Source organism: Moschus berezovskii, chromosome 20 (genome assembly GCF_049115385.1).
Source record: "Moschus berezovskii isolate FMDL1 chromosome 20, NW_MosBer_1.0, whole genome shotgun sequence".
NCBI lineage: Eukaryota > Metazoa > Chordata > Mammalia > Artiodactyla > Moschidae > Moschus > Moschus berezovskii.
Window position 1 is genome coordinate 21,405,575 of NC_142479.1, and position 12,710 is coordinate 21,418,284.

At 41.0% G+C, this 12,710-nt stretch overlaps 2 pseudogenes; both read left to right on the forward strand.

Annotated features, from left to right (window-relative positions):
• Positions 1-1,292: 1,292 nt before the first annotated feature.
• LOC129536356 (serine/threonine-protein kinase VRK2-like) lies at positions 1,293-2,320 on the forward strand (annotated as a pseudogene).
• Positions 2,321-2,434: 114 nt separating this feature from the next.
• LOC148774634 (serine/threonine-protein kinase VRK2 pseudogene) lies at positions 2,435-3,152 on the forward strand (annotated as a pseudogene).
• The last annotated feature ends 9,558 nt before the right edge of the window (positions 3,153-12,710 follow it).

A 12,710-nucleotide genomic window follows, 5' to 3' on the forward strand; every position in this document is an offset into this window, starting at 1 on the left:
GACACTCATCCAGAGAGAAGGAACCAGTTTGAATATCCTACTAAGGCAGGGCTCCTCAAATCAATCCCACTGTGTTAGCCCCAATTTTAATAAGATGCAAGGTACAAAACTGTCCCAATTTGGTTTGGAGCTGCACTGAATATAAGTCACAAAATAGAATCCCAGCTTTCTACAGGTTTTGTGGGTGGTTTGATTGGCCGTGGGGTGAAAATCCAGGTTGCTCAAATCATAAATTCTCACACATTCTTGGCCCAGGAGTGTGGGTAGGATTGTAGGAGTCAGTCATTGGTTTCAATCACAAATGGCTATTTGTGTACCTTGGACAAGTTACTTGACTTGCCTGAGACTTGGCTTCTTCATCCGGAAACCACTGCCTGATGCATGTCACACAATAAATGGTACTCCTTTCTCACAAGCCCCACCTCTCAGCTATCCTGATCAGCTAGATTCCAGTTCTTTCTTCATTTGAAGAAAGACTTTCCACCTTGGATGACCATTTGTTTATTCGTATTTATTTTTGGTGGCCCTGGGTCTTCGTTGCTACCTGTGGGCTTTCTCCAGCTGCAGCGCGTGGTAGCTACTCTCTGCTTGTGGTGCGTGGGCTTCTCATTGAGGTGGCTGCTTGTTGTGGAGCGTGGTCTTCAATCGTGGTGTGTGGGCCTAGCTGCTCCACGGCATGTGGCACCTTCCTGGAGCAGGGCTCAAACTCATGTCCCTTCCACTGGCAGGTGGATTCTTAATCACCAGGGAAGTCCCTAGATGGTCATTTTGGATAAGAGAGAAACACAGTCATCTTTCTCTCCCTTTTACATGCTGGTCCTCTCCCTCTCTGAGACAGACCCTATGGTATCCAGCATTCCACTGTTGACTCAAGGGTCATGACAGTTATTGAATGTTTAGGATCACAGTTTCTGGATCTTTATATTCAGAACTGATTAGAGACATAAAGTCAGGATCTCAGTTCCCTGACCAGGGATTGAACCCAGGCAGTGGCATTGAAAGCACCAAGTCCTAATCGCTGGACCACCAGGGAATTCCCCAAACAAAAAAAAAACGTTTTTACATATCAGGTATTTCAATAGATTGAGATTTGAGCTAGTAATACAGGTCTCAAGAATATAAAATTCTGGTCCTCAAGCCTGCCAGGACCCTGGCGGTGGGGGTCCAAGGGACTGTTTGGCCTTCTCTCGCTTCTGGTCCCTGCTGTCTGCCTGTGCCCCAGACTCAGGGAGGAGCTGCGCCGGAATGAGACACTATGCCCTGCCCCGGTGCCTGCTTCTGTGGTTGAAGTGATGCCACCAAGAAGAAATGGGAGATACAAAAGGCAAGGTTCTGTATGACATAGGAGAACAATGGGTACTGAGCAAGATGACTGGCTCTGGAGAGTTTGGTTTGATATACTTAGCTTTCCCCACAAAGAAACAGGGCTTCCAAGGTGGCTCAGTGTGTAAAGAATCCACCTGCCATGCAGGAGATACAGGAGACATCAGTTCGATCCCTGGGTCGGGAAGATCCCCTGGAGGAGGGCATGGCAACCCACTCCAGTATTCTTGCCTGGAGAATCCCATGGAGAGGAGCCTGGCAGGCTATGGTCCATAGGGTCTCAAAGAGTCAGACACAACTGAAGCAATTGAGCATGTATGCACAAATAAACCAGATAAAGACAGGATATACATAATAAAAGCAGAATATCAAGAAAATGGCTATTAGCAGAATTTAAATTTTTTCAAAGAGCTCCCCCAAAAATACTATCAAAAGGTGGATAGAACCCTAACTACATACTTATTTAGGAATTCCTCTGTTTTACAGATCTGGTATTACTGAATTCAAGGGAAGAAGTTACAGATTTATGGTAATGGAAAGACTGTGTCCTGTGCTTAGTCACTCAGTCGTGCCCAACTCTTTACAACCCTATGGACTATAGACCCCCAGGCTCCTCTGTCCATGGGATTCTCTAGGCAAGAATACTGGAGTGGGTAGCCATGCCCTCCTTCAAGGGAAGTGGACTCATAGAAGATCTCAGACTTAAATGGGACTTTAAAAAAGGCAACCGTCTTGCAGCTAGGTATCCAAATGTTGGATGTACTGGAAAATATACATGAAAATGAATATGCTCACGGTGATGCAAAAGCAGTGAATCTACTTTTAGGTTACAGAAATCCAGATAGGGTTTATCTTACAGATTATGGCTTTTCCTACAGGTATTGTCCCACTGAGAACCACAAACAGTATCTGGAAAATAATAAATAATAAAGGCCATAATGGGACTTAAGAGTTTATCAGCTTGGATGCTCACATAGGAACAGGTGAAATAGCCTAGTACTTGGCGTATACTCTTAACTCACCATATGATGAATATGAGGAAAAGCCAAACTATCAGTGCTCAAGAAAATTCTGAACCTAAGTGGAATGAATACCTTTAAGGTCACTGGAATTTTCCACTAGAGGAGAGGGTGTAACTGCATACTCCAAACAGTCAAAAAATTGATTCATGAAAGGCTGCCCAAAGCAAGTTAATCAAATGCAAAATAGGCTAATGGAAAAAAGTCCACAGTGAGAGAAGTGCTGAGTCCTGTGCAACATGGAGAAAAGAGCAAAAGAGGAGAAGCTGATTGCACTGCTTAACAATGAAACAGCTCAGGAAAGACAAAAATATGGTGAGTCTCAAGAACTGTTGAAGTAAAAAGTTCTCCAAAAAACCCAGCTGTATACAATTCCCAAACTCATTTTATGAACCCTATCAAGAGCTTACCAGTCCAGATGTATTCAACTGGTCAAATTCTCCATTTTGACACACATACACTTTTTTTAAACTTTTTATTTTGTGTTGGGGTATAGCCGATGAACAATGTTGTGATAGTTTCAGGTGGACAGCAAAGGGATTTAGCCACACATGTGCGTGTATCCATTCTCCCCCAAACTCCCCTCCCATCCAGGCTGCCACATGACATTGAGCAGAGTTCCATGGGTACACATACACTTCTGCAACTGGTGTGGAAGTCACAGAATTAGAAATTTCTAAAGAATTTTGGCTTACCATTTCCCAGTTTACTCTTAATGAAGAGTCAAAGGCAGATGTGAATTATTATGGCTTCTTAATTCCCTTTTTTCGATATTACTGTCTTTCTATTTTCTCTGTAGATACCAAATAAAATACATTTGAAATGAAGTGAAAGTCACTCAGCCATGTCCGACCCCATGGACTACACAGTCCATGGAATTCTCCAGGCCAGAATACTGGAGTGGTTACCCTTTCTCTTCTCCAGGGTATCTTCCCAACCCAGGGATCAAACCCAAGTCTCCTGCATTCCATGCAGATTCTTTACCAACTGAGCCACAAGGGAAGCATAAGAAAACTGGAGTAGGTACTATCCCTTCTCCAGGGGATCTTCCCAATCCAGGAACTGAACCAGGGTCTCCTGCATTGCAGGTGGACTCCCTACCAACTGAGCTATCAGGGAAGCCCCAAAATACATTTTATATATATATAAAACGCTTGGTTAGCCATTATATATTTTGTTTTATAGAAAAAGATAGAAGTGTAAGGGTATTTACAAGTCAGCTATCTTGGGTATCAGTTTATCTAAGGGTAAACCAGATTGAAGTGAAGATAGCTTATTGATTATGCTTATTTGATATCTTGTCATATTATAAAATTGAGACTGGTTGACTTGAATAAAGCTTTCTCATGAAATTTTACTTTAAATATGATGGTTTACTTGTTTGTCTAGGGAGATTATACTTCTCTTTGCCCGTTGAGAATTTGAATTTCCCTATCAACATGTAACATCGTGTGCTACCACTTTTCTGATCTTACCAAAATCAGCTTGGTTGTTTGAACGATTTTTTGCATTTTCTTAATGTTGGAGAAATAAATATTTTCCTTTCAGTGTTCAATTTAGGTACAAATGAAGATAAAGGATGATTTTAGCAAAAATGTTGCAAGATACAACACAAAATCTTGACACTTTCCTCATCACAAAATGTTTGCTTCTATTAGCCTGAGACACCGATGGGTTCTTTGAGAGTGACCCCCACTTTTCTTGCTCTTCCTACTGGCAGTATGAAGATAAAAGGCAATGACAGGTGTAAACGTTCTAGTATACTCTCTTCTTTTGAATGAAGACATGTAGTGAGCTCAGGGATGGCCACTTGGTTAATTGGTTCTGGGACAGCCAGCCTCTGAGATGGTTCCAGGGATCCTCACCTCCCGGCATTCATGCTTTTTTACAGCAGCCTCCCCCCAATTCTGAATCAGGGCTTTCCCTGTGTGACTGGTAGAATATAACAGAAATGATGATAAGTGGTTACCGAGACTAGATCGTAATGACATTGTAACTTTTGCATTGGTATCTTGGATTTTCCCCATTCTATGGGTTGCCCCTTTACTCTGTGGATAGTAAAATTTTACATTTTCATTAAGTCCAACATGGCTATTTTTTCTTTTGTTGCCAGTGCCTTTGGTGTCATTACCAAAAAATCATCGCCAAATCCAATGTCTAAAGCTTTTACCCTGTATTTTTATCTAAGAGTTTTGGTTTTGGTTTTACATTTAGGCCCTTGATCCATTTTATGTTGATTTTTGTACATGGTGGGACTTCCTTGGTGGTCCAGTGGTTAAGAATCCACCTGCCAATGTAGGGAACACAGGTTCTGTCCCTGATCTAGGAAGATTACACAACGCCATGAGGCAACTAAGCCCATGCACCACAACTACTAAAGCGTGCACACCTAGAGCCCATGTTCCACAACAAGAAACCCCACTCGCCACAACCAGAGAAAGCCTGCACATAGCAATGAAGACCCAGCACAACCAAAAATAAAAATAAATAAAACTATAAAAACTTTTTGTATATGGTGTTAGATAAGGGTCCGATTTCATTCTTTTCTAGTTTCCTCAGCATCATTTGTTGAAAAGATTATTGTTCCCCTATGGCCCTGGCCCCCTTGTCAACAGTTATTTGACCATATATAGGAGGGTTAATTTATGGGCTATCTATTCTCTTCCATGATCTGTATGTCCTGATTACTGTAACTTTGTAAGTTTTTATATCAGGAAGTATGAGTATTCTAGTTTTGTTCTCTCGCAAGATTGTTTGGACTACTCGAGGTCTACTAGGATTTCATATGAATTATAGGACTGAGATTTTGACGGGGTTGCATTTAATCTGTAGATCCTTTGGATAGTATTATTTTAACAATGTTATTCTTCCCTTACATGAACATGGTATGTGTTTCAATTTGTCTTCTTTCAGCAATTTTTTGTAGTACATAGGTTTCACAGTATAAGCGTTTTACCTTTGAGGCCAAGCTAATTCCCAGATATTTTATTCTTTTTGATGCTGTTATAAATGGAACTGTTTTTATAATTTCCCTTTTAGATGGTTCATTGTTCATGTATGGAAATACAATTTATTTTTGTATGTTGCCTTTTCATCCTGCTACTTAGCTGAATTCATTGATTAGTTCTAACAGATTTTGTGGACTCTTTAGGGTTTTCCACATACAAGCCCATGTCATCTTCAGGGATAATTTTAATCCTTCCTTTTCAGTTTGGATGCCCTTTATTTTTCTTGCCCAATTGCTCTGGCTAGAACTTCCAAAATTATGAACAGAAGTGGTAAAAGCAAGAATCCTTCTCTTGTTCCTGATCTTTGAGGAAAAGCTTTCAGTCTTTCCATACTATTGAGGATGATGCCAGTCATGGGATTTTCATATACGGTTTTTACCATATTGAGGTAGTTTCCTTCTATTCCTAGTTTACTGACTGTTGAATTTTGTCAAATGTTTTTTCTGTATCAATTGAGATAGTCATGTGGCTTTCTCCTTCATCATATTGATATGGCATGTTATGTTTTTATTTTTGGCTGTGCTGGGTCTTCACTGCTGCGTGCGGGCTTTCTCTAGTTGTGGTGAGCTGGAGCTGTTCTCCAGTTGCAGTGCAAGGGCTTCTCTTTGCGGTGGCTTCTCTTGTCATGGAGAACGGGCTCTAGGGTGTGTGGGCTTCAGTAGTTGTGGTGCTTGAGATCAGCAGTTGCAGCTCGAGGACTTCAGAGCACAGGCTCAGTTGCCCCATGTTACACGGGAGCTTCCGAGACCAGGGATCAAACCAGTGTGCCTTTCGTTGCAAGCCAGATTCTTAACCACCAGGGAAGCTCTACATTGATTTTTATATATTGAAACACCCTTACATTCCAGGAATAAATCCTAGTTGGTAATGGTGTATAATATTTTCAATATGCTAAATTCTATCTGCTAGTATTTTGTTGAGAATTTTTCCACCAATGTCCATAAAGGATATTGGTTTCTATTTTCTTGTATTGGCTTTGTCTGGCTTTGGTGTCAGGGTAAAGTGGGCCTCAGAATGAGTTAGGAAGTGCCTCCTACCCTTCAGTTTTTTGGAAAAGTTTGAGAAGGATTGATATTAGTTCTTCTTTAAATTTTTGGTAGAGGACTTTCCTGGTGGTTCAGTGGTTAAAACTCTGCACTCCCAATGCAGGGGGCATGGCTTCAATCCCTAGTCGAGGAACTAAGGATCACACATGCCACATGGTATGGCCAAAAAAAAAAAAATTGGTAGAGTTCACCAGTGAAGTCATTAGGTCCAGGACTTTTCTTTGTTGGGAGATTTTTGAATATTGATTCAATCTCCATAAATTTTAAGTCTATTCAGACTTTCTACTTCTTTGTGATTTAATCTTGCTAGGTTTTATGTTACGAGCAATATGTCCATTCATCTAGGTTATCCAATTTGTTGCATATAATTGTTCGTAGTATTCTCTTATAATCCTTTTCCTTTCTGTAGAATCAGTAGCAATTGAGACTTTCAGCAATTTGAGACTTCTTTTTTCCTTAGTCCACCTAGCTAAAGGTTTGTCAATTTTATTGCTCTTTTTGAGGAACCAACTTTTTGTTTCAATGGTTTTCTCTGTTGTTTTCCTATTCTCTATATCACTTATCTCTGCTCTAATCTTTGTTTCATTTCTTCTGCTAGTTTTGGGTTTAGTTTGTTCTTCTTTTTCTAGTTCCTTAAGTTATAAAGTTACATATTTAACTTGAGATTGTTCTTATTTTTTAATGTAAATATTTATAGCTATAATTTTCCCACTGTTAGCACAGCTTTTTTCTGTGTCTCGTAAGTTTTGGTGTGTTATGTTTTAATTCATCTTGTAGTATATTCTAATTTCTTATGACTTCTTCTTTGATCCATTGGTTATTTAAATGTATTATTTAATTTCCACAAGTTTGTGAGTTTTCCAGTTTCCCTTTAGTTATTGATTTCTAGCTTCATCCCAATGCAGTTAAAGAAGATACTTCATATATCCATCTTTTAAAATCTAGTTTTAAAGGGAGTTCCCTGGTGTTCCAGCTGTTAAGAATCCACCCTACAGTGCAGGGGATGTGGGTTCAATCCCTGGTCAGAGAACTAAGACCCCACGTACCACAGGGCAACCTAACCTGCACACCACAGATAGAAAGCCTGGCTGCTCCAGCTCCTATCTCTCTGCCTCCTATCTCTCCACTGATACTTCCTTTTGTTCACAGATCGCTTTCATGACCTTCTCTACACTTCAGTTCTTTGAGCGTCTTCAAAAGTCATTTCAAAGTCTCTGTCTAGTATGTCTGCCATCAGGCACTTTTCAGGCACAGTTTCTGTTCATCTCTCTCTTTCCTTTGAATAGGTCATACTTTCTTTTTTCAACATGCTTTGTGATTTGTCTTTTTTTTTTTTTACTAGACATTTGAACCTAATAATGTTATAACACTGGAAATCACTTTTAACCAGGGTCTATAATCCTGGAGAAGGCAATGGCAAGCCACTCCAGTACTCTAGCCTAGAAAATCCCATGGATGGAGGAGCCTGGTAGGCTGCAGTCCGTGGGGTCGCTAAGGGTCGGACACGACTGAGCGACTTCACTTTCACTTTAACACATTGGAGAAGGAAATGGCAACCCACTCCAGTGTTCTTGCCTGGAGAATCCCAGGGAAGGGGGAGCCTGGTGGGCTTCCGTTTCCGTCTATGGGGTCACACAGAGTCGGACACGACTGAAGTGACTTAGCAGCAGCATAATCCCCCTAATCAATCTCCAGCCTTCTGTCACCCTCCCCACAACTTACTTTGCTCAACCACATTGACCTTTTGCTGCTCCACCATAATGCTTCCTGTAGGGGAGCATTTGCTTTTCTTTGCAGTTTTCTTTGCTTTTCTCTTTGCTAGAATGCTCATCTCTCAGTGTCACAAAAACAGGCTCCTTCTCTTCATCCCAGTTGAAGTTCAAAGGTCACTTCTTCAGAACAGCCTTCCCTTGAATATCCTTTCTAATGTTGTGTCCCCCTGTGCCATCATTATCACTTTACTTATTTTCTTCATAGCACTTATCACTATTAAAAGTATCTATTTATTCATTTAATGACTGTAGGCTCAAGGAGAGTGGGATTTCTGCTTTGTTTACTATTTCTCCAGCACCTAGAATGGTGCCTGGCACGGAGGAGTCATTCAAAAATTATTTGTTGAATGTGGGACTGGATGCAGTAGGCCAATCCAGGAGGCTGTTGCAGTGGCCCAAGTGAGAGTTACTAGCGGTCAGATGAGGGCAGCAACAGCAGAGACACAAAGAAGTGGGTATAATGGACATATGTTTTGGAGGCTGAAACAAAGAAACTTTTTTTCAGTTTTTAAAATTACAATGTTGTGCCAATCTCTGCTATACGGCAAAATGACTCAGTTTTATATATATACACATACACACTCTTTCAGTGTTCTCTCCCATTATGGTTTATCACAGGATATTGAATATAGTTCCCTGTGCTAATCCCATACATCCCAAACTCCTAATTTTTCTCTCCCACCCACTACACCTTGACAACCACAGGTCTGTTCTCTATGAGTCTTTTTCTCTTTTGTAGATAGGTTCATTTCCGCATATTTTATATTCTTCATGTAAGTAATATCAGATAGTATTTGTCTTTCTCTTTGTGACTTACTTCACTTAGTATGATAATCCCTAGTTGCATCCATGTTGCTGCAAATGACATTCTTTCTTTCTTTTTTATGCTGAGTATTGTTCCACCATATATATGTACCATATCTCCTTCAACCATTCATCTGTTGATGGATATTTAGGTTATTTCTATGTTTTGGCTATTGTGAATAGTGCTGCTATGAACATAGGGGTGCATATATCTTTTTGAATTATAGTTTTGTCTAGGTATATTCCCAGGAATGAAACTTATGGATCATATGGTAATTCAATTTTTCGTTTTCTAAGGAACCTACATACTGTTTTCCATAGTGGCAGTATCAACTTATATTCCCATCAACAGTGTAAGAGGATTCTCTTTTCTCCACATCCTCTCCTGCACTGAAACAAATAAGTCTTAATGATTGATATTTCAATGTAAGGTGTAAAGGAATGGGAGGAGTCACGAATGACTCCTGGGTTTCTGGTTTGAGTGCCTGAGGGAACAGAAACACCATTAGCTGGAAGGGAAGTTTTAGAGATGAAGGAGATTTGTGATTCAGACTGTGGGTTTGGTTTTGGGTATTATCAGTAAGACACCCAAAAGAAACCCAAGTGGAGACACTGAATACTTGGGTAGATATATGAGCTGAGAGGAGAGGTCTGGTCATAGACTTTCAGTACATATCTGGGAGTTGTCAGCATACAGAAGCTAAGCCAATGGATGTGAGCAAAGTCTCTTAGGAAGAAAGCTTGAAGGAAGAAAAGGAAAAGGTAAAAGGGAAGGTAAAAAAACAATCCCTTTTAAAATAATATTAAAAAAAAACACAACTTAATGATAATCCTGACCAAAGAGATGAAAGACCTATATGCTGAGAACTATAAAACATTAATTAAGGAAACTAAAGATGATTCAGAGAAATGGAAAGATAACCCATGATCTTGAACTGAAAAAATTGTTAAAATGGCCATATCGCCCAAAGCAATCTACAGATTTAATGTGATCCCTATCAAATTACCCTTGACATATTTCATCGAATTAGAACAAATAATCCTAAAATTTACATGGAACCACAAAAGACCCAGAATTGCCAAAGCAATCCTGAGGAAAAAGAACAAAGTAGGAGGCACAACCCTCCCAGACTTAAGATGATACTACAAAGCTACAGTAATCAAAACAGCATGGTAGTGGCACAAAAACAGACATATGGATCAACAGAACAGAGTGCCTAGAACAAACCCACACACCCGTGGTCAGTCTTCGACAAAGGAGGGAAGAAGAAACAAAGGAGAACAAGTGGTATCTTCAGCAAGTGGCACTGGGAAAACTGGACAGCCACATGTAAATCAGTGAGGTTAGAACACACCATCACACCATACACAAAAATAAGCTCAAAATAACTTAAAGGCTTAAATGGAAGACAAGACACCATAAAACTCCTTGACAAGAACATAGACAAAACATTCTCTGACATAAATGGTACCAATATTTCCTTAGGTCAGTCTCCCAAGGCAACAGAAATAAAAGCAAAAATAAACAAATGGTACCTAACCAAACTTACTGGCTTTTGTACAGCAAAGGAAAACATAAAACAATGAAAAACCAACCTACAGATCAGAAAAAAAAATCTGCAAATGATGTGACTGACAAGGGCTTAATTTCCAAAATATACAGCTCATACAACTCAATAACAAAAAACAAACAATCTAATTGAAAAATGGGCAGAAGAACTAAATAGACATTTCTCCAGAGAAGACATACAGAGGGCCAACAGGCACATGAAAAGATGCTCAGCATTGCTAATTATTAGAGAAATGCAAATCAAAACTACAATGAGGTACCATCTCACGTTGATCAGAATGGCCATCATTAAAAAGTTGACAAATAACAAATGCTGGAGACATTTGCCGGTGTGGAGAAATGGGGACCCTCCTTCACTGTTGGTGGAGATGTAAACTGGTGAAGCCACTATGGAGAACAGTATGGAGGATCCTTAAAATACTGAGAAGAGAGTAGTCATATGATCCAGCATTCTCACTCCTGGGTATATATGTGGGCAAAACTATAATTCAAAAGATACATGCACCTCTATGTTCACAGCAGCACTATTCAGAATAGCCAAGACATGGAAACAATTTTATCTATAACAGAAGAATGGATAAAGAAGATGTGGTACTGTGTATACAATGGATTACTCAGTTCATTTCAGTTCATTTCAGTCGCTCAGTCGTGTCCGACTCTCCGCGACCCCATGAATCACAGCACGCCAGGCCTCCCTATCCATCACCAACTCCCGGAGTACACTCAAACTCATGTCCACAGAGGCGGTGATGCCATCCAGCCATCTCATTCTCTGTCGTCCCCTTCTCCTCCCGCCCCCAACCTTTCCCAGCATCAGAGTCTTTTCCAGTGAGTCAACTCGTTGCATGAGGTGGCCAAAGTATTGCAGTTTCAGCTTTAGCATCAGTCCCTCCAATGAACATCCAGGATTGATCTCCTCTAGAATGGACTGGTTGGATCTCCTTGCAGTATAAGGGACTCTCAAGAGTCTTCTCCAGCACCACAGTTCAAAAGCATCGATTCTTCGGCGATCAGTGGAACAATGGATTACTACTCAGCCATAAAAAAGAAAGAATGCCATTTACAGCAACATGGATGGACCCAGAAACTATCATACTAGGTAAAGTAAGTCAGACAGAGAAAGACAAATACCATATGATATCACTTATATGTGGGATATAAAATATGGCACAGGGCTTCCCTGGTGGTTTGGTGGTGAAGAATCCACCTGTCAATGCAGGAGACAAGGGTTGGATCCCTGATCCAGGAAGATCCCACAGGATGAGTAGCAACTAAGTCTGTGGACCACAACTACTGAGCCTGTGCTTAGAGCCTGCAAGCGGCAACGACTGAAGACCACGTGCCTAGAGTCTGTTCTCTGCAACAGGAGAAAGTACAGCAATGAGAAGTCCTTGTTCCACAAATAGAGAGTAGCCCCCACCCACCGCAACCAGGGAAAAGCCTGAGCACAGCAACAAAGACCCAGTACAGCCTAAGGAAAAAAAAATTTTTAAATGAGAACGCTAACTGCTGTGGGAGGAAAAAGATGGAAAGGGATGTGGGACCCAGGGAATACTGGGTTTCCCTTTTTTTTTTTTTTGGCCACACCACACAGCATGAGGGATCTTAGTTCCCCACTCAGGGATCGAACCAGCACTGCTTGCAGTGGAAGCATGGAGTTCGAACCACTGGACCCCCAAGGAAGTCCAGGGAATACTTTTTAGAGATGGGGGAAATCCAAGGGTGTCAAATGGTGAAAAGAAGCTAATAAAGAAGGCGCTGAAGCGATTAAGAAGGGAGATGATAACCTGAGAAGGATAACTCTGAGCAGACAAAAGATGAGACTGGCCTTGGGGAAGAAGAGAGATGCCTCCTTCAGGGTAGCATGCAGGGCAGTAGAAAGCATATGTGTAGAAGAGGTCCACCTCGAGTTTAGGGCAGGCTGCTTCACAGCTCTCCTAGTCACAGAAACAGATGTGATTTTCTCAGTACTTTTGGTAGTGGGAAGCTGAGTTTGTTCCCATCTGATGGCTTCTAATTTCTCTGTTCAGTTGGGGTTCCGTTCCGTTCCGTTCCATCGCTCAGTCGTGTCTGACTCTATGCGACCCCGTGGACTGTAGCCTACCAGGCTTCTCCAGGCAAGAATACTGGAGTGGGTTACCATTTCCTTCTCCAGGGGATCTTCCCGA